Source organism: Triturus cristatus, chromosome 8 (genome assembly GCF_964204655.1).
Source record: "Triturus cristatus chromosome 8, aTriCri1.1, whole genome shotgun sequence".
In the NCBI taxonomy this organism is placed as follows: domain Eukaryota; kingdom Metazoa; phylum Chordata; class Amphibia; order Caudata; family Salamandridae; genus Triturus; species Triturus cristatus.
The window spans coordinates 560976992-560999310 of NC_140591.1; positions in this window are offsets into that span (position 1 = coordinate 560976992).

A 22319-nucleotide genomic window follows, 5' to 3' on the forward strand; every position below is an offset into this window, starting at 1 on the left:
ATATACAATATCTCAGTAATCACACAGCAGGTATACATTCCCATGCACGCCTAGATGAGGGTCAGCCTTGGCCATAACTCTTAGCCCCTTAACCTGTTTTATCCATTTCCCTCGGTCACACTACGGATTCCCTGACTTCATGCTCGTTGGTGATTGGGTGTGTTAGCAAATATGCCTGAAGTGGGGTCCATATATCCCTTGGGCGTGAAGTAGTCGGGAGCAATTCGGCATATAAGCACGTCTGATCTTGCCATAGAATCATATCCCCAATCCATTCTTTAAATTTAGGTGCCCTCCCTCGGCCCCACCAACACGCAACTCTCCTTTTCGCTAGCATAAGACCAAAGGACACAAATATGCGGTGCTTTGCCTGTACCTGTTCAGTATATCCAAGTATTGCAACCAAGGGGGTTTTCGGGGTGTGTACAGAAACCATAAGATCTAGGGCAGTGATTACCGTGTGCCAGTATTCTTGTATGTTTGGACACTTCCAAGCAAGGTGGAGAAAGTCAGCCACCTCTTTTCTACACCGTTCACATCTACTCGTATCACTCGTAGCAGAATTCTGCCGCTAAAGCGGCGATAATTTTAACACCATGCTTGATAATATGCCCCTTGGAAAGTTAAGCTGTGCCAAAGCTTTGTTTTTATCAACTACCTGTTCTTTCAAGAATACTGCGCAACCATATTATGTATTTTCCATTTTTTGTTATTCCCTTAATTTGCAGATGAGTAATAAAATGGGGAGACAAAAAACGTGTAGTCTTTCTGAACAGTTGACAAGTGCCTGTGCTGTAGAATCGCATGTAGACCTGTGTAGCACTTAATGAAAAGCATATTCAGTTTCACGTCACTTGTGCAAAGCTAATGTAGATCTATTATCTCTTGAAGAAATGTGGTGGATAGCACCTGCATGCTCCTGTAATTACCGAGTGTGTGTCTTTTGGGTTTTAAACAGCCATCGTGTCAGTTGTATGAACATGTGTCTTACCCCCTTGCATGCCTGCGCTTTGCAAAGTGGCAGGATTTACAATGGTAAAAACTCAAATCTCAACCAGTACAAAGAGACTAAGAGCCACGAATGTGTCTGCAAGCCACAACGTCAGCATTTTTCATTTGCAAACCACAAATGCCAATATTCGGATTCCTCGAGAATAACTAGGAAAAAGTGGTGTAAGAAAGGAGTTCTCTGCTCTTTGTCATTTGCAATAAAATGTTCCAGTGATCTGTGGCTTTTAATACAATTGCAAAGCATTGTAACACATTAACGGCACAGACAACTTTACAAAAGACACCTATGGGCTTCGGAGGAAGTTGACAGCAGTCCTATAGGATGCACCATGATCCTGATGGGGACTGGATGAAGTTGACAGCTGTCCCTTGGTATGCATAATCCTTTTAATTTCCCTTTTGCAAGGTACTGTCCCGGTATTCCATGCCTCTACTTTAAAGCACAGTACTTACAATATTGGTAATTTGCAAATGTGCATGCAAAGATGTAGATCTGCTGCCCACTGCAGACCGCCATTTCTCGGTTTGCACCTGGCCACAAATATTCACAGAAGGACACCTACCTCATGAGTATTGAAGAGGCGGGATTTCTGCAACTCTTCCTATCCAGACTCTAGGGAACATATTTATGAAAAAGTGGTGCAGCGCAGCAAGTCACCGTGCTGCACAGCACCACTTGGAAAGGGCAGGAATGTGCCGTATTTATGTCAATGCATACCATTCCTGTTCTTACCCCTGTGCTTGTACACAATGGTCTGTCTAGTGCCAACACTGGCCCTCTTGCACCATACTGCATGCAGGATTTTGTTTGTGTGGGACGGATCAATTTCCTGCTAAAAAAAACAATCTTGAGAGGCGTTTTCCTGATTCTATGTGTGCTGCTCCTTGTTACGCCTCTACCGAGAAGGAGTGTCTTTTTTTGTGCATTCCCTATTTTACCTGTTATTGTAAATCTAGGAATGCATCAACATCCATGGATGTTGCGTGGAAACACCCATGCAACACCCATGGAAATGCTTCCCCAGCGCAGAGTAAGGCAACGCAGCGATTTAGATGCGTTATGCACTCGAGATTTAAGAAGCCACTCAGGATCACTCACGGTGACCTTGCTCAGCTTTGGAAACGTAATTTTTCATTTGTGTCACTGGTGCAACAGCAATACAGAGGGGCTTATTAATATGCCCCTAGGTACATTGTCAGATTGAGACACCTGTCACAGCACAAGCTATTGACCACACAGCATTTCAGACACTACAGCAGCACATTTGTGATGCTACTTGAATAAATACAACTGGCCACACCGACAAACGGGTTAGATGTTTAACTCGCCACTGGAAATGGTAATATTTAGTTCTTTGTATTGGCTAGAATTGTGCATTTGTGTGTGATACTTCCCAAATGAGTGATTGTGCATTCCTTTAAAGCAACATGACAGCAATTAATCATGATACCCTTCAATCATGTGCCCTCCATCAGCACAACACAGTAATATTTGCCCACAATTTGGCTTGTTCTAAAATAAACCAGCCTTGCACTCCATTGCAATTCTTATCTTCAAAAGTAAGTCATTTGATCATATCACTCCTGTTCTGACAACACGAAAAGGGTTGGCGCTCCCCTCAAGAAACAAACACAACATCATCAGTATCACATACAAATGTCGCCACATAGATACCTCAAAATACAGGGCAAGAAAGCTGACATTAGCTGGAGGAACCAAAGACCTATGAGGGAAGACCTCAATATTCCCTATTCTCCTAATATATAAGAAAACCGTCAGAGTACAACATGCCTTTTCCTGAAATGTTCAGAAAAATTGGAACTTCCTGCCAACTTCCGTTTCATGTTGTATAAAATCAGCTTAAATAATCATCTTCTATTTATTTAACGCTCACTGCAGTCCCAACAAGATGTCAATCTCCAAAACCTAATAACTCTTGTTCATTTACATGTCTCCCATTTTGAATTCCACTTCTGGAACATTTTATATCACATGGTGTATACATTTCTTTTAGTATGCCTAGTCGGACAAGTGGGGTACTGTTTTAATTGGAGAAAGTGTATAAACGTTGGAAGGTTGTAATTTAATTAATTACTTCAGATGCTGGAACTTCATAGAAATGTGAGGAAAAGGTATGATTTTAGCCAAGGTTTGAGGTTTGCTGGGCATTGTGAAAAATATTGTGTAATACACACAAGTCACATCATCCTGGACACTCCTGGGTTTGTAGTTTCTAGAAATGTCTGGGTTTGGTAGGTTTTGCTCACATCCAGCTGACTCCCTGCCCCAGTAGGGCATATATTCAACATGGCAACTTAGAGGATTTACCCCCACTTTGTTGGCCCATATGTAAAAGTTATTTCCAAAAGAACTGATATTCCTTTTCGCTTGCCATGGGGCTGAGGATGCCTTTATCCCCGAGGGGGCAGAAATACACATGCAATACATTGCACATTTTCTCAAGTTAAGCCTGTCTGCTCTGTGTCATAGCTACCAGGGGATGAACTCAGGCTTAAATTACTGAAACCTTTACTGGGCCGAACAAGAATAGTGAAATTGTTACTTGTGGTGGACTACTATCCACTCCAATTAATAATCCACTTTGCCATAGCAATCATTTGAATACATTAATGGACCATTCACCCTTAGCATATTTATTATTTTAGTCATGTGTTACTTTGTCAAAGTTAAAATCATGAATTTACATTGACATATTTATTTTCTATGAAGTGTGAAAAATAGCATCAGCAATCTTGATTTTGTCACTCCAGGAATCTTTCTCCTTGTATGATTGCATCTAAATCATTAAAGAACTCATTTATTTTAAGTTCATTGAATTCAAGTCCCTTGATCAGAGTTTTCAAAGTTATTTATGGCAACACTTTAGAAACTAATCAGGAAACTGCATTTAGCTTGTTTGCATAAATGTGAAACAGGACTTAACTCTCCCTAATGTTGAAGGTAATATATTTGCAAATGTTGCTCGCTTAAATCAAGTTTATGATAGTCCTCCTAGACACAGTAATAATTAAACCTGATTAAACACAGCCTTATTGACAAGTTGCTTATACGCTTAGCATACGCAGTTTGAGATACAAAGTATTATGGAGCATGTCTTCAAAATGTTTTTTTTTGGTATATATTATTGTTTTAGCAGAACAAATACATCTAACCTATTTAAAGTATAATAGACAAAAAATGCTCCAGTAAAACATCTATCCAGTGATTTGTCAAGACAATCACATAATTGCTGTTGCATTCATTATGAAATTAACATCATAATTTCTAATCTTAACCTAGGACAACAAAAATATGAGTTCACTTTTGTTTTCATTACAAAGTATAATTTGTAAAAACTCTGTATCATTAATCCAAAGCCTAGCCTCCAAGTTGGGAAGAACCACATATGTTCCAAAGACAACCGGGATGCTTTAGCTGTCAATGACTTTATGATATGTTCTTGAAAAGAGGTTCGGATGGCCCAGCAGGAGCATTGGAAATTTGGGAAATGGCTTTTTCCTTGCATGAGGACCATAATTAATTCAAGGAAAAGTGTGGATTATTAACGGAGTAAAACGATGATTGAAAAATGACAATGAGGAATTTGCGCGAAAAAATGAATATTGCAAATGCAACTTTAAAATTAGCTGTGCCAATGGTTAGGGGCAGAAAGTTGTCCCTAAATATGTTGTTGTTTAGTTTATCACGTGCTGTTTGGGCTGGGCACAACACATTGAGCACGCAATGGCAAAAAGTGGAAGTTTATAAAATTTGGAGAACTTTGTTGAAAAAGCAAGGTGTGCAACTCGCCCAGATATGATGTCTAAACACAAGATGCCCTTTCGAGTTACACCCATAAAAAACACAGTAAATTAAAGGAACATTTTGGATGAAGGTCGTTTTCTTATGCAAGGCGGAACATCGCAGTTCACACAGCAAGTTTATTTTTGGAGTCAGAAGGACATGAAAATTGTAGTAATGAAATACTGGATAATATACAAGTTTCCAACAACGTTCAGCATTTATGTAAATGTTTAGAGTTGCATTAACAACGTTTTACAATCCAGTACTTGTTAAATAAACAAAGTATTATGGAAGAGCAAAGTATCAGTTAAAGTGTAAAGCATTATGGGAGTGGTAGTAAGTGACCCAGGTGCTAATTATGTGGAGAGGAGGGGTTGGGCCGTCAGCAAGGAGGAGTTGAAGTGCAGTTAAGAGTGAGGAGGGTGAAAGGGAGACGAGAAACTTTACTTGGGATGGAGTGAGCAGGATGATTGCTTCGTAGCAGGTAGGAGATGAATGCGAGGAGAAAAATATGTGAAATATGCGAGATATTTTTCAAGACGAAAAAGAAAGGATGTTTATATCCGAAGGCTGGGGGGAAAGGGTGAAAGGTTGAGAAGCATGATATGGGAAGGATAAGAGAGAATCTGGAGGTTTATGTTTACATGACAGGGACAGAAGAAAGGAGTAGATCGAGGCAGTAAGCTATGGTGGATAAGGTCTGATAATTAGTTACCGTGAGGGAAGTAGTAGTCTAGTTTCCATGTAAAAGTGGGGTTTGAATATGTCAGAAACACTAGGGAGTGATAAGAATGCATTTCAAGTTTCACTTATTTATTGAGAGAAAGAGGAGTGGGCAACTCTAAACACGAGATCTTTGGTATTTGCGTGCATATACTGGCTGATGTAATATTAAAATATGTGTAATTGTTATTTTCAGTTTTCCCTGACGAAGGGCCCTAGAGGCCCGAAATGCATTGGATTTTAATAAAGCTGCTACGGATGAATTTGGCTCTAGTCGTGTTCTTGAAAAGAGGTTCGGATGGCCCAGCAGGAGCATTGGAAATTTGGGAAATGGCTTTTTCCTTGCATGAGGACCATAACTAATTCAAGCAAAAGTGTGGATTATTAACGGAGTAAAACGATGATTGAAAAATGACAAAGAGGAATTTGCGCGAAAAAATGAATATTGCAAATGCAACTTTAAAATTAGCTGTGCCAATGGTTAGGGGCAGAAAGATGTCCCTAAATATGTTGTTGTTTAATCTTTATATAGTGTCAGTGCATTGTGCTCCATAGGCTACACTATTCTCCAGCACAGCTAGACAGCAAGAACAGTTCAACCTTTTATTTTTGTCTTGGATGTGTACAGTTGGGTGTGGGTCATTTTCATTCATTAGTACTGTGGCCACCAGTACAGTCTTATTGTAAACAAGGGAACCAATGCATTGACTTTATTTTTGGTGAATATATGCAAGAAAGCATATGCATATTTTAAACAAATATTTAGAGGATGGTAGCTCACCTCAATGTTTCGACAAGTTAGAGTAAACTCGTATTCCGTGATAGAATCCTACAGTGCTTGGGAAATACTAAATATATCAAATCCAATAACTTTGACAATTTATTCTCAATATAGTCAGGCAATCTTTTCATACTAGAAGAACAGCTAACATGGTTCTTACTCCATGGGACTTTTACAAGTCACCTCAGTAGTTTTAGGCATATAAAGTGCGGTAGTAAATTGGCTACTGTCAGTGTGATGAGGTGGGAGGAGGGATAGGGAGATTAATTCCATGCTAGTTTACCGATTTCTCTCTTCCTCTGTAGAATGTTTAGCAATGACAGTCAAACTCCTCTGCTGATGAGTAGTCATCGGATAGGTCTGTAATATAGATTCCATATTGTAGCTAAAGTACTGTTGGTCAAGTGAGATTTCACGGTCTATGATAGACTCGTCGAGACTGGTAGTTGAACTGCACGTTTTCAGTTAATTATGCGATGTACAGAAATCTAAAATATCTGAGGAGCCCAAAACCATTAGTTTAGTTTACAGTAATTAGTTATAACATTTGCTGACTATTGCTAAGAAAGAAGGTGAGCTGTGGTATTCTTTGGTGAACTCTGCCAGAATCCACATTTATCGTAAAGAGAATGTTTAATCAGTACCCTCCTTCTTCAACTAGCAAACTGCATTTAATAAGATAAGAATCCTCTATCTGTGATGGACATATTTTCTGTACTTTTCTAGCATTCAGTGTGTACACACAGTTTGCCTGAGATTCTTTTTTTACTCCCTTAGTTAAGATTCAAAGTATCCTTATAGGCATTTGAAAGATAATAAAGAAAGAAATTGTTTGAAGTTATATGTTTTCACTCTAATAATCCTGCAAAATCTAAGAAAATTAGTGAATGGATATTGAGAATTCTCTTAGAATTTTACCATGGGATGAGGGGAAGTTTGATATTTGCAACACGGCTAATTTAATACATTTTCAGTACTGCATTAGGGTGTGAGTACACTATGATACATGTCTATGCTATATTACAAGCCCTACTGAAGCACCAACATGAAGTCCGGAAATAGGTAAAATCTTTGCATACTTTAAGGAGCACAACAAATGTGTGCAACTATTAAGTGCTTTGTTGGATCAAAGAGAAATTGTTTCATGCCTGGGAACAGAAGCTGGCATGTGAAAGGTATCAATAAAGAGCAGCCTTTTTTTCTTTGCGACATTAACACCAAACTACACTTAGCCAAAGTAATAATACAAAAGTAGCAGTGGGGCTATTGATGTAAGACTATTTAGTCACCCAAGAATATGCTGCATTGTGAGTTGGTTGTCAGAACCATTGAGGAAGTAGGCGTACTAGACCATTTTGGCAAGTTGCAAAATTTGCCTTCAGATGCACTGGGCAGGAAATATTGAGAGCAACAATTGACATCAATAGCATTCATTGGATGAAGATTGGTTTGCATTCCATATCTTGCTTTAGCACATGGCATCCTGTCATTGTACTAAGTGAAATAGCATCCTAACTGGATCACTTTGACTGTGTTTTAGAGTTGTCAACTATATTGTATTTTATGCCACATTAGGATTCACAACTGTAATCCTCCAAAGTGCAAGAGGTACACCAAAGTATTTGAGCAGCTTTTTAAAATCTTACATTTCCTGAACAAAGTCCCTTATTTACAATGGTGTTTTGTGGTTGTAAAGTCTGCAATTTCGCAAACTCATGAGGGTTGCACCTTCAAAATACCTTTTCACAATATGTAAAAATCCTTTTAAGAGTCAGCAAATGCTTTCTAACTGACAAAAGGGCTTTTGTGAGACTTTCCAAATTGCAAAAAAGGCTGAAAAGTGTATGTCCCTTCACCTTGCAACTCACAAAAGTGTGTATCAATGATTTATGGCTGCAAGTGTAGTCACCAGCCATTGATCAGGGCCTGACCCCAAATTTCAGGTGGTGACTGATGAGAAAAAGAGAAGTTGTCTCCATGGGACAGCTTTCCTTGGGGAACTGTTGTGGATGGCCTCTGGAGGAGCAGAGAGTTGCCCATGTGACCACTAAATGTGCCCATGATATATTTTTTCATTATCTGAGTACATTTTTATTAAAAGCAGCACATGACACGGGCTGTGACCCCATGACTGTGTACTTGCATGGAGCTGTGAAGAGAGGACTACTGGGCGCCAGGAGGAACCGCCACAAAGAACTTCCCTCCTGCTGGAGGGCCCTGTGAGCTGGCCTGCCTGGGCCCAGCTCTGCCCTATGCGAGCACGTGGTGAGCACTCTTTTACCCTGCAGAGTGGGCTGATCTAGAGAGGAGCACTTTGTGCCTTGCAGCGTGGGCAGCGCCACCCTCTCCTATGTGATCTGAGCCCCAGGATTGGGCTCACGCTGCCCTGAAGTGTGCAGAGGATTTTTGTGAGCTTTGCGCTCAGGTACGCTGTGCAGGAAAGCTAGCTTAATCCCAGAATCCGGTTGAGAAGGATTCTTGGTGCCGGGATTCCTCCATGTTGCCTGGTCGTGGGCAGAGCTTGACCGAAGATTGCCTGGTTGTAGGCGGGTCACCAGCAGGAAACTGGATGCCAGGCAGACGCCAAGCCTGGTTGTGGGTAGGGCCCACAATTACGAGGAGACAAGCAGGAGGTGGCAGAGCTTTGCGGCTTCCCAGCAGCTGGGGGCCACCGGAGTTCCACAGACAAGAGCAGAGACTTCGCTCCATGTCGTCAACGGTGTGTGTCCCTGAGCTGGAGTGGTTGCACCGCGAGGTTACGGGTAGCCACGGACTAAAAATCGTCATTGGAGGCGTGGTGCCTCCACAGGAACCTCATGGCCCCATGAAAACACCCCTGGAGACCGGGTGAGTGCCTTGAGGGACGGGGTGCCCTTTTACCGGGCTGCGCTGTCCTTTTCAGGCCCCAAAGGCTAGTGGTCACACTCCCTTCCCTTCGGTGCATAGGTAGCACCGACCTTATCCCTGCAGTTCCCGACACCAGGCAGCTGCACCGCATGGACATTGGTAGCTACCCAATTGCTGACTGCCGGGGGTGATTTTGTTTTGGCGGCGTCTGCAGCCAGGGGGCCAGTTCGGAGGCCTTGTGCTCAAAGGGGCATTTTGGGGCCGGGGCCTTATTGTAGGTCTTGGCAGCTCGGGGTAAACCTCAACGGAGGCACCCGAGCCTTGGTGGAGGAGGGAACCTTCACAAACCTACCACGCAGTCCAAGTGGTGAGCGCAGAGGCACTAGGACTGCAGACTGGGGGCCAGTGGGCACCCAGGGATACTGTGACCTGTTGTGCAGTTTTATCTCTACGGGGGGCATGATGTGTTTTCTAGAATGTACTCCTGTGCTAGTTGTTTACTATGGTGCACTGTTGCAGGTGTTTAGGGATAATGTGCTATGCTAATGATTAGGATGTATGCCTAATGTGTTTCTGCTTAGGGTACTATTGCCAGTAGTTACTGGTTGTCTCCATTAATGGTGAATCATGATGCTTCTGACAGTGGCCCGATTGGCCCTGTAATGTACATAATCCCCTATGAAGTGATACCTAAGTGCCAGGTGGCACAGTGTATATATGTGATTACGTTCTAATGTGTTTCATGAGTAATACAAAGGCTATTTTTATAAAACCTTGTGTGGAGTTTCTTTTGTGGTGTGTGTAGTGTGTTGCTGCTGTGTGTGTGTGTTGCACAAACGCTTTACACATTGCCTCTGGGATAAGCCTGACTGCTCTACCAAGGGGGTGAGCAGGGGTTATCCTCAGCATGTAACTCCATTGCCCTGACTAGAGTGGTGGTTTCTGCCTGGCTTAGGTGATTGCTCTAGTCAACTAGAAAATCCCATTTCTAATATATATATATATATATATATATATATATATATATATATATATATATATATATATATATATATATATATATATATTTCATGCCACAGTTCGCTTCAGCGAGTTGAGGGCGCACTCGGAAAGCAGAAGAAAATGTCTTTCTTCACCCTCAGACATGGAAGCAGACTTGAAATAACAGGTAAGTCCGCCGACGCGTTTCGGAGAGTTCCTTCATCAAAGGCGAGGCTCAAGTTCATCGCGTTGCTGTTTGACATCCATCTTTAGAATATTTGCCCTCCAATGGGCTCTCAGATGAGACCCCAGTGTCTTCTGGGGATTAAGTACGTCCCACAGCCTGCATTCAAAACCATATCGGATTGAGCCCAAACATACCAACAACGGTCCCAATGGGCCGCCAAGTGTGCCACAATGTCTGCAATCCAAAGGCTGCTTTCCCAACAGAGTCCGGAATATTCCGAGCCACACAGCCCCTATCGTCTTCTTAGGGGGGTGCGCCCTCCGCGGCCTGAAACCGCCGCGAATACATCATGCCACAGTTCGCTTCAGCGAGTTGAGGGCGCACTCGGAAAGCAGAAGAAAATGTCTTTATTCACCCTCAGACATGGAAGCAGACTTGAAATAACAGGTAAGTCCGCCGACGCGTTTCGGAGAGTTCCTTCATCAAAGGCGAGGCTCAAGTTCATCGCGTTGCTGTTTGACATCCATCTTTAAAATATTTGCCCTCTAATGGGCTCTCAGATGAGACCCCAGTGTCTTCTGGGGATTAAGTACGTCCCACAGCCTGCATTCAAAACCATATCGGATTGAGCCCAAACATACCAACAACGGTCCCAATGGGCCGTCAAGTGTGCCACAATGTCTGCAATCCAAAGGCTGCTTTCCCAACAGAGTCCGGAATATTCCGAGCCACACAGCCCCTATCGTCTTCTTAGGGGGGTGCGCCCTCCGCGGCCTGAAACCGACGCGAATACATCATGCCACAGTTCGCTTCAGCGAGTTGAGGGCGCACTCGGAAAGCAGAAGAAAATGTCTTTATTCACCCTCAGACATGGAAGCAGACTTGAAATAACAGGTAAGTCCGCCGACGCGTTTCGGAGAGTTCCTTCATCAAAGGCGAGGCTCAAGTTCATCGCGTTGCTGTTTGACATCCATCTTTAAAATATTTGCCCTCCAATGGGCTCTCAGATGAGACCCCAGTGTCTCCTGGGGATTAAGTACGTCCCACAGCCTGCATTCAAAACCATATCGGATTGAGCCCAAACATACCAACAACGGTCCCAATGGGCCGCCAAGTGTGCGACAATGTCTGCAATCCAAAGGCTGCTTTCCCAACAGAGTCCGGAATATTCCGAGCCACACAGCCCCTATCGTCTTCTTAGGGGGGTGCGCCCTCCGCGGCCTGAAACCGCCGCGAATACATCATGCCACAGTTCGCTTCAGCGAGTTGAGGGCGCACTCGGAAAGCAGAAGAAAATGTCTTTCTTCACCCTCAGACATGGAAGCAGACTTGAAATAACAGGTAAGTCCGCCGACGCGTTTCGGAGAGTTCCTTCATCAAAGGCGAGGCTCAAGTTCATCGCGTTGCTGTTTGACATCCATCTTTAAAATATTTGCCCTCCAATGGGCTCTCAGATGAGACCCCAGTGTCTTCTGGGGATTAAGTACGTCCCACAGCCTGCATTCAAAACCATATCAGATTGAGCCCAAACATACCAACAACGGTCCCAATGGGCCGCCAAGTGTGCCACAATGTCTGCAATCCAAAGGCTATGGTTTTGAATGCAGGCTGTGGGACGTACTACAATCCCCAGAAGACACTGGGGTCTCATCTGAGAGCCCATTGGAGGGCAAATATTTTAAAGATGGATGTCAAGCAGCAACGCGATGAACTTGAGCCTGGCCTTTGATGAAGGAACTCTCCGAAACGCCTCGGCGGACTTACCTGTTATTTCAAGTCTGCTTCCATGTCTGAGGGTGAATAAAGACATTTTCTTCTGCTTTCCGAGTGCGCCCTCAACTCGCTGAAGCGAACTGTGGCATGATATATATATATATATATATATATATATATATATATATATATATATATATATAAATATATATACATTATCTACTGGCGGTCGCCAGTAGATAGTTATAGTTAGGACCGTGTTTCCATAGCAAATCCGCAACATTCTATTTGGAATACCTTTGGCGCCGGTTGACGAATCCTCGCGAAATTTTTTAAAATAGGTGGGGCGCTCCGCTCCGCTCCTACCCTGAAAGTCTCGGGGGGATTCGTCAAGCGGGGGCTGAGAAAAAAGGGGGGTCCCAAAACGCGTTTTCCCCATGCAATTTTCCGTAGGGACCTTTAGTCCAAGGTACAGCCCGAACGGCTGAACAGAATTACTTGAAATTTGGCAAAGAGGTAGTCCTCAGGTCAGGCATGTGCCTTTTGCATATATGGTGTCAATCTGTTCAGTAGGTTCTGAGAAAATCAAAAGTAAAATCGCATACATATCTGGGCGGGGCCTAGCCACACATCTCATCGTGAGATCTGATTGTCTGTCAGTACTTCATCCAAGAAGTGTTGGCAGCCATCTTGGGACCAATATACATGATAGCACCTCATTAAAAAGCATTGCAGTTAATAGAAGGTTTTAAGACTTCAGTTACATTATAAATCATTTGTTGATGGTACTATACTCATTTTAGGAATTGTGGTGTGTTCTAAGGTGATTTTACAATGTGAAAAAGCCTTCTGCTGTGATATCACAAACCATGTTTGAGAGAAAACTATTTTCTCATACTTTTCCCACAGAGGTTTGGAAGGTGATCTATAAGCTAAACTGAGAGCATATTTTCTGTAAATTCACATTATCTTTCTCAGTCATGTAAGAATGAAGTCTGACATTCTCAGTAAAACATGTACATCCAACAAGGGCTGAGACTGTCAGTTGATTCCTTTGTGTTCTACTGCAGCTTCCCAGAGTGCTCTAAAGAACAACTAGAGCGCTAACAGTCTTACTTATGACAAAAGTATGGCACACCTGAAGCCATCTTGATTGGAATAAAGTGGTAACACTTAAAACATTTAATTTACAAAGGAACAAAATGAGGGGGTTCATTTTGCCATATAAAGTATGATTAGTGATGCAGAAAGAAAAACTAGGGCACATTTTGACTTCTTAAATCCTCTTTGATTTCATAAAAACATTCCATTCTGACATGCACACTAAAACATGCACTTTGAATACCAGCAGCAGACTTGCCTGGGGAGCAGTAGCTTTACTACAGTGATCTAATGAGCAACTAGAGTGCTAACATTCTGAATTTATGGAAAATGTGTGACACATCTGAATGCCTTCTTGATGGAATCAAAGTAAAAAACTGAAAGTATTTCCTACTGAGGAGACTGCTGTAAATGAGGAAATTAGGAATCTTCATAACAAATAAATCTCCCAAGATGGCCACCAGAGACAAAAGAGCCCAAATGTAGCCCAAATATCACCCAGATGTAGCCCAAGTATAGCCCAATGACAGAATGTCCCAGAGTGTTCTTAAGAACAACTAGAGCGCTTACTGTCTTACTTATGACAAAAGTATGGCACACCTGAAGCCATCTTGATTGGAATAAACTGGTAACACTTAAAACATTTAATTTAAAAAGGAACACAATGAGGGGGTTCATTTTGCCATAGAAATTATGATTAGTGCCGAAGAAAGAAAAATTAGGGCACATTTTGAGTGACTTCTCAAATCCCCTTCTATTTCATTAAAGAATTCTGATATGCAGACTGAAACATGCACTTCTAATACTAGCAGCAGACGTCCGTGGTGAGCAGTAGCTTTACTACAGTGATATAATGAGCAACTAGAGTGCTAACATTCAGAATTTATGGCAAATGTGTGACATATCTGAATACCTTCTTGATGGAATCAAAGTAAAAAACTGAAAGCATGTCCTACTGAGGAGACTGCAGTAAATGAGGAAATTAGGAAACTTCATAACAAATAAATCTCCTAAAATGGCCACCAGAGACAAAAGAGCCCAAATGTAGCCCAAATATCACCCAGATTTAGCCCAAATGTAGCCCAATGACAGAAGTGTGCAAAACACTTATTTTTTGTGTATTTGCAGTTTTATATAGTGCAGACTTGTCAGGTATTGGAGTGCTTTAGATGAACATTGGTTACATCACACAAGATCAAATTCATTTTGGTTGTAGACATGGGGAGATTAAGTGATTTGACCAGAATCACAGAATGTTGAGCTGAAGCAGAAACTACAACCTGGTTCCCCAGTTGCAAAGTCTGGAAGTAACACCACACCCTCTCCCCTTGGATGCAACATTTAATCAAGTGGTCAACTGGATAAAAAAACTAAGATTACAAATAATTTAAAAGTTCTTTGTCGCTATTTGAAAACTCAGAAAATATGTCCTCATTTTAGTTTTTTAGAGCACTAACCATAATTTTGATGCAAATAAGACCCTCTCATATATGTAATTTCTAAAGGAAATGCTCTAGGCATTACAGTTTTGATTACATCAAGATGACGTCAGGCATTCCACACTTTTGTAATAAATATAGAATGTTAGCAATCTAGTTGTTCATTGGGATACTGTTGAGAGGCAGAGGCCAGGGGCACGGACTATGAAAATTGAAGGCAGGTAGGAGAGTGCAGAGGCAACAATTTGACCACACTAGGCAGGCAGGAAGGGCAGTGGCAGAACAACAGACTATGGAGGGTAGTGGAAAGGGGGGCAGGGGCAACAAACCAACAATACAGGACTGGCAAGAGAGGCTGTGGCAATATAATAGACCATTGTGGGCAGAAGGAAGAGGCAGTGGTCATACAACCATACATGCCAACAGACCCGTTTCAGCCTGGAAACGTCCAATGTTTTTAAGCTCAAATGGGCTTTTTTTGATCTGTTTCCTGTCTACAATCTTCTCTTTTTCAATGTAACTCAAAGGGGAAAATCAATACCCCAGTTTTATTTCAAAATCTCCCTCTTACCAAGTTCAAAATGTTCGCAAGTATGGTAAATTGGATCATGGTAGGCAGGAGGAATTGGGGTAGGGACATGGACTCGGATAACAGAGGACATGAGGGACATTGAGAGGTGCACCAAACTGACCCTACAGGGCAGGCATCAGGGTTTGCAGCAGCACAATACACCACACAGGGCATGCGGGACGGGAGTGCAGCACAACAATCCATAGAAAGCAAGAGGGAGGGGACAGGACCATGCACATGGACAACAGACAACAGAGGGGAAAGAGGCAATGGTAGCTAGCTGACCATAATGGACAGACAGGAGAGAAAGCTGCAGCATAACAGACCATAAAGGGCAGGAGGGACGGATCAGGGGCATTACAATGGAACCGACAAGCCAGGAGGGAGGGAATAGGGGTCTGCACATGGAAACAGAGGGCTGGGGGCAAGGGGGCAGGGCAGGAGCAGCAAGATGACCATGGAGGTCAGGCAGGATGGGCACTGGAAACAAGACACACCATGGAGAGCAACAGTGAGACTATGATGGCATACACACAGACCATGGAGGGAAGGTGGGAGGGGGTCAGGAGCAGCTATCTGACCACACAGGGAAGGTGGGAGGGGCCATGGCAGCACAGAAGACCATGCATGGCAAGCGGGAGGGTTAGTGGCAGCACAATGGCTATGATGGGCAAGAAGGAGGGTGCAGGGGCATGCACAAAGGACCGTGGAGGATAGAAGGGAGGGTCAGGACCTGGGCACAGACAAGAGAGTTCAGGGTAAGGGGCCTCACAACAGACCACGCGGGGCAGGCAGGAAGATCAGTTGCAGCACAACAGACCAGGGAGGGCAGAAGGGTTTGGCAGTAAAATGGACCATGGAGGACAGGAGGAAGGGGATAGGGGCATGGCATGTGGACAGGCAGGGTGGAGGTGGCAGGGACAAGTTACAGTCATCTGACAATGCTAGGCAGGTGGTAAGGGAGTGGCAGCTCAACAGAACACTCAGAGTAGATAGGAGTGGCAGGTCCATGGAACATGGTGGTCAAAAAGGATGGAGCAGGGGCATGCACAAATACATCGGAGGGCAGGGGGAAGGAGAATAGGGGCAGCAAGCAAAGCACAGAGGCTAAGCAGGAGGTCAATGAGGGACCATAGAATTGGGCAATGGAGGGCAGGATGAGTGGACTGGTACATCATGCTAAATGCAGGGCAGTGGCAGCACATCAGACCATGCATGGCAGGAGGGAGGAGGCTAGTCCATGGATTCAGACAACAGAGGATAGGGAGGAGGTGGATGGGGCAGCAAGCTAACTGTTCATAGAAGGTGGGTATTAGGAACTTTATTGTTTTTAAAATGTGTGTCTGTGCGAACTACTTAAAATATGAACAAGTATGCAGCATAATCTCACTTTTATTCAGGAAGAAGAGGACGTTTGGGACTGTGACTCCGGGCTCACTTGGCAGAAACATACCCTGACCCTCCGCCCCCATCGCAAAATGTAATGCCCGTGAAAAGGGTAGATAGTCCTGAGAGCACGATTGAAAATGAAAACTCGATATAGTATATGGTATAAACTATGCACCAAAAAGTGTGATATAAGATGAACCGGGGCGTGAAATATAATATGCAATACATTGTGCGCAATGACAGATTCATTGGAGAGCACGAGATAGCACAGGCACTAGCGCTTGCTATGTGATATGCGCCTTGGAGTGTAATATGCACAGGGCAGTGTTGTGTAACCTAAGTTGTCTCTAAAGTTGTAATATAAAATATGTGCTGGGTAGTGTAACATTGCATATGCACTGTGACAAAGATATGGATCCCAGATTGTAATATGTATGGCATAGCGGTGTGCTTTAAAACATAGGCATCGAGGAAGGCACGTTAGATGGGGCAATATAACCCGTGCGAAGGCAAGTGTGGCATGACATATTCACGGGGTGGTGTTACAGTGCACATGGGCTAGAGAGTGTCATAGCATACACACTAGCTGGTGGAATACAACACAGAGGTGTGTGGCACTCGGCGGGCACTGGTGGGTGTAACACAGCATTGGGCTCAGCCAGGAGCACGCTGTGACTCTCAAGTGAGGTTTGTCTCCTTTCCAGAGAGTAAAATAAAAAGTATTACCCATCCGGCGGTGGATGTGTGTTTTATTAACCGTGAGGGGGTTTCTTGCATAGTTTGGTCGAATTTTTGTCGAATCCCCTTTGAATGGCTTGGTGTGCATGTGTATTAAATGTTCCCGTGAATAGCTACCCATGTTTGTATAAATAAACGACAAGGGTGTCTACTCGGAGAGTACCCACCAGCGGGGGCGCCGGGATTAGGCACCGTAAGGTGTCAGACATGTCAGAGCTTCACTAGCGGTGTAAATATATTCTACGTGGATTCATTGTATGCATAGTCGCCTTTTAATGAATATCACGCAAATTGTCATGGTGATAGTACATACGGTTTGTCCAGTATGTCCTAGGTGTTTCTATAAATATATATATATTTTTTTTAAATTAAAAACAAAGGCCGGCCCCGGGGGATGGGGTCCCCGGGGCCATAAGTGGCCTGAGGAGGGGGGCAACACAGCCCCCCTCCTAAAGAATAAAAAAATAAAAAAAGGCCATGACCTGGGGTTGGGGTCCCCGGGCCGATTAAGGCCTTGGGAGGGCCAAATTAATTTTTTTCAACAAAAAAAATTAGGGTGCAGGCCCTGGGGGATGGGGTCCCCAGGGCTAATAAATTAGAAAAAGAAAGGGGGCGACACAGCCCTCCTTCTTAAAAATAAATAAATAAAAGACCGGCATCGCGCCACGGGCCACGCCCCCTCCTGCAGCACTCTGCAAACGCGCCCCCTGGCCAGTTGTAAGTTGAGGAATTAATTCCCCTTCAATACTGAGGGTCCCTGAGGGCCAACTAGCCCAACAGGTATCTCCAGTATGCACCAGGGAGCTGCGTTGCAGACAGGTGTTCTGAGGCCACGCCCCTTTTTACACCTCCATGCAACGCAGCTCTGTGGCGCTTACTGGAGGTACCTAGTAGGCTAGTTTGACCCTAGGGACCCTTAGGATTCAAGGGGACTTAATCTCTCAACTCAGAACGCCCACAGGCCCTGTGGCGCGTTTTTAAGTTGGGGAAATAATTCCCTTTCAATCCTGAGGGACCCTGGGGTCCAACTAGCCCACCAGGTGCTTCCAGTAAGCACCACTGCTCTGCGTTGCAGAGAGGTGGTGCAGGGCGTGCCACTTTTTACACCTCTCTGCAACGCAGCTCTATGGCGCTTACTGGAGGTACCTAGTGGTCTAGTTGGACCCTAGGGACCCTCAGGATTCAAGGGGACTTAATCTCCCAAATTAAAACGGCTACAGGGCGTGTTTACACAGTGGGGAAGGGAGAGGACGGGGCATGAGGTGACGTGTTCAAACACGCCCTGTGGTGCGTTTTAAGAGGTAGCTTTAATCCCCTGCCCTATTATATACTAGGGGCTTACAGAGGAGGTCATGCTAATCACAGGGGGACCCCAACACATAGTGTGCCCTAGTGTATGTAGGTATTTTCACTGTATTCTGAGTGTCTTTTAACATAGCACTGGCTCTAGGACTGGTTAGTCAGACTCAGTTACCACCAGTATCCGTCTGAAAAAGTTGAGGGTACAGGATGATTTTGCAACAAGGCTTGTTTCTGCTCTTCTGTTTGTTCTTTCTGCACGTTATACTTCTTCCTGCACTTTTCTTCGTCTTTGAGGACTTCTGTTGCTTCTTTCTGCATTTCTTTTTTTTCTTTCTGTGCGTTTTTCCTTCTTTCTTCACATGTCCTATCTCTGTAGGCATAGCTAGAAATTAGCATTTAAAAAACCTTTGAAATTCACTGAAAAAAACATAGGTTTCAGGCACGTTATAGCTAGGAATTAGCATTTAAAAAACCTTAGAAATTCACAGAAAAAAACATAGGTTTCAGGGGCGTTATAGTTAGCTGGACTTTTCACTCGTACAAAACCATAGAAATTCCCCCGTTATAGTTAGTTCAGCTAACTATAACTCGCGCGCCCGCAATGCACTGCTGATGACGTCACATATTACATCACTCATGTAAAGTCACAGTAAAACTTTAAGGAAGGGGACATCCCCCTCCTGAAGCCTCATTTGGCCCAGAGGACCATATCTCCTGAGGCCAAGATGTAAGTTCAAGGGGCGGGGGGGCCAAGCAGAGCCACAATGAGGCTCTGGGTACCCCATCCCCCCTCTGAGCCAGTAATGGCCCCAGGGATCCCATTCGCCAAGGCTGGCTCACATGCTGTGTCCCAGGATCCCACCTCTGTGACACATTGGCATGGGGAGGGAAACCTGTGTTTGCTCCCACTTGGTGGGAGAATTTCTTAATCTCCCCCCACCTGGGTGCAAACACTAATTCTACTCCCAGCCGGAGGGAGCCTTAAAAATACTCCAGCCAGCTAGGAGCAAAATTTCGATCAGTTTCCCTGCCTACACTGCTCCAGAGAGGTGAACAGAGACTGCTCCCACCCGGAGGGAGCAGCATAAGTAGATACTCCCTGCGGGCCGCAGCAATGTGTTGGACCTGTCCTTTCTGTAGGTTTATCTTCAAACATTTTGTCTTCCTCCCCCTTATTTTTCTGACCTTCTTTTGTTGGCTTTAGGACTCTTGGCACTTTAGCACTGCTAATCATTGCTAAAGTGCATGTGCTCCCCACTTAAATATAATATTATTGGTTTACACCTGTTTGGTATTATTCATTTACTTGTAAGACCCTTGTAAAGTAGTATCCATATACCCATGGCCTGGAAATTAAATGCTACGAGTGGGCCTGCAGCACTTATTGTGCCAACCACAGAAGTAGCCTTTCAAACCTGTCTGGGGCCTGCCACCACAGGGCTTGTCTGTGCAGTTTACTGCCACCTCTACTCGGCATTTAAAACTACTTCCCAAGCCTTATACTCCCGTTTTATTACACATAGAGAGTGGACATTTCTGTGTGCTTATGATTCTTTGTGCTTTGCGGCCTGTCTCCAAACAGATATGGGATGTGTGACAGCTACACGTTGTGAATGTTCTCCAGACAGCCACAACACAGGAAGGGATGGGTGTGACAGGGGATACATCTGTATTCAGCTGTCTAGTGATTTTCTTCCTGGGCTGGGAGTGTGAGTGGGAGAGGTGGTTCACACTTAAATCTGAATAGGTTGTGTCCTGCACTTACACAAAGGGCTGATTTATACCCTACTGATCATCTGGAGCCAGGGCTTGTCTGAAAGGGATTGTTGTGCACTTTTGAGGGTTCTTTTAAAGTCCCCCCTACATATAAGATATTTTTAAGTATAAGTACTGGGGTTCTGATCCCATATCTTAAGACACTGCATGGGACTAAAAACTAGATGCTTCTGGCACTACAATCAGCACATTTCTTAGGAGGACTGCTGTGCTGCCAGGAGGAACAGCCATTTCGACTACCTGCTTTTTTGAGCTGGCCAGCTGCCTGCTGGGCTGCAGGAGGTACTGCCACTTTGCAAACGGAACTAAATGTGCTAGGCTGCTACTTCGTTTGTACCCCCTCCCCCAAGTGTTCTCCAAGGGCTTGTTGTCTTGTCCCCATTTCTGCAATCTCAGCCCAATAAAAGATGCATTTAAGAACCTGCACTAATTATAATATATATGGCATTTTGGCCTTGGTTTAAATAGGATAACGGTTACTATCTGAATAACTGCATAATGTGCAAAGTATTAATGATTCATGTCAGTTTGGGCGTATTGGATGTATAATACAGAAATATATTTTTTAACAATCCTCATTGGAGTTTCTTTTGTGGTGTATTCATTTTGTTGCTGTGTGAGTGTGCTGCACAAATGCTTTACACATTGCCTCTGATAAGCCTGCCTGCTGTGCGCCAAGCTACCCGTCTTGGTACCTAGATTCAAGAAGGGGGATTACATACATCAGTGGTTTCAGGAGCATGAGAGAGCTCTAGAGGTGCACATGATCCCTGAGGAGAATTGGGGAACTGCCATATGGTGTTTTATTCCTGGTAATGGGAGGTATGCCCTACTGGCCCTAGAAAGGAGTGACAGGAAGAGGGACACCTTCATGAAGGAAGACATGATGTCAAACTGTGTATTTTTCCCTGCAGAATTTAGTTTGAGGTTCAGGGGCAGCTGAAAACTGTCTGACCACACTTGAGAGGAATTTGTTGAGAATGTTTGCAGAGTACCTCATGGATGAGTGAAGGGTAGCACAGTAAACACTTTTGAAGGGCTGTACAATTTGATTGCCAAAGTGTAAATGTTCTGTTGTTGCTCTGTAGGGCTACGCCAACACATGTTGGAGTGTGCGTTCTCTGACCCCAGAGACCTTGCAAAAAAAGCAGACTTCTGGGTGAGTACCAGAACATCTGGAAAGGAATTTGGAAGTGATCCTAAACGGAGTAGCTCAGGTTCCCCAACTGAAGATGGGGGAAGTTCACAGTAGCCCACACAGTTCCCATTGTAGTGGGGTGGGTAGAGGGTCCTATGTCCCTTCTCCGAGTAGGAGGAGAGGTCGGGTGGGCAAAGTCCCAGGGTGCCCTATGCCCAGTCCCAGAGTCTGGATACTACCTCAAGGGGGCACCAGGAGGGAAGTCTAGTCTATACCCAGTGAACATCCATTGAGGGGGACCCTATACTGTCAGGAGATCTTAGGGGGGACTGATACCAGCATCCAACCAGTTCTGGTTCCTGGCAGAACATCTCTGCAGAGGAGGGTTCGGAAGCCCAAAGGGGTAGAGGGACACAACCCTAACTCCTGTTCAGCCTAATGGTACAGACCCTGGGTTAGAAGACCAGTTTCAAGATAGCAACCCTGAACTGTGCCAAGTTAACAGACAGTGAGCATTGGTTATCTTTGGGGTGTCACTTCCTTGCTCTGACTGGAGTAGTGGGTTCTGACTAGTTTAGGTGCATACCCTAGCCAACCAGAAACACCATTTCTAACAGCCTGCATGCGTGGAGCCAACCGGGGCCTTGGGGACTTTGGGGCTCATCGCATAGCCCCCGACTAGTTTATGATGGGTACCCTGGATGGGCACCACGGCACCCACCTTTAAGTAATGCATGCCCCGAGGGATGGTGCCCCTGGGGCTGATAATGGCTATGGGAGGGGGCCCCACAGCCCCCCACTTTACATGAAGCAGTGG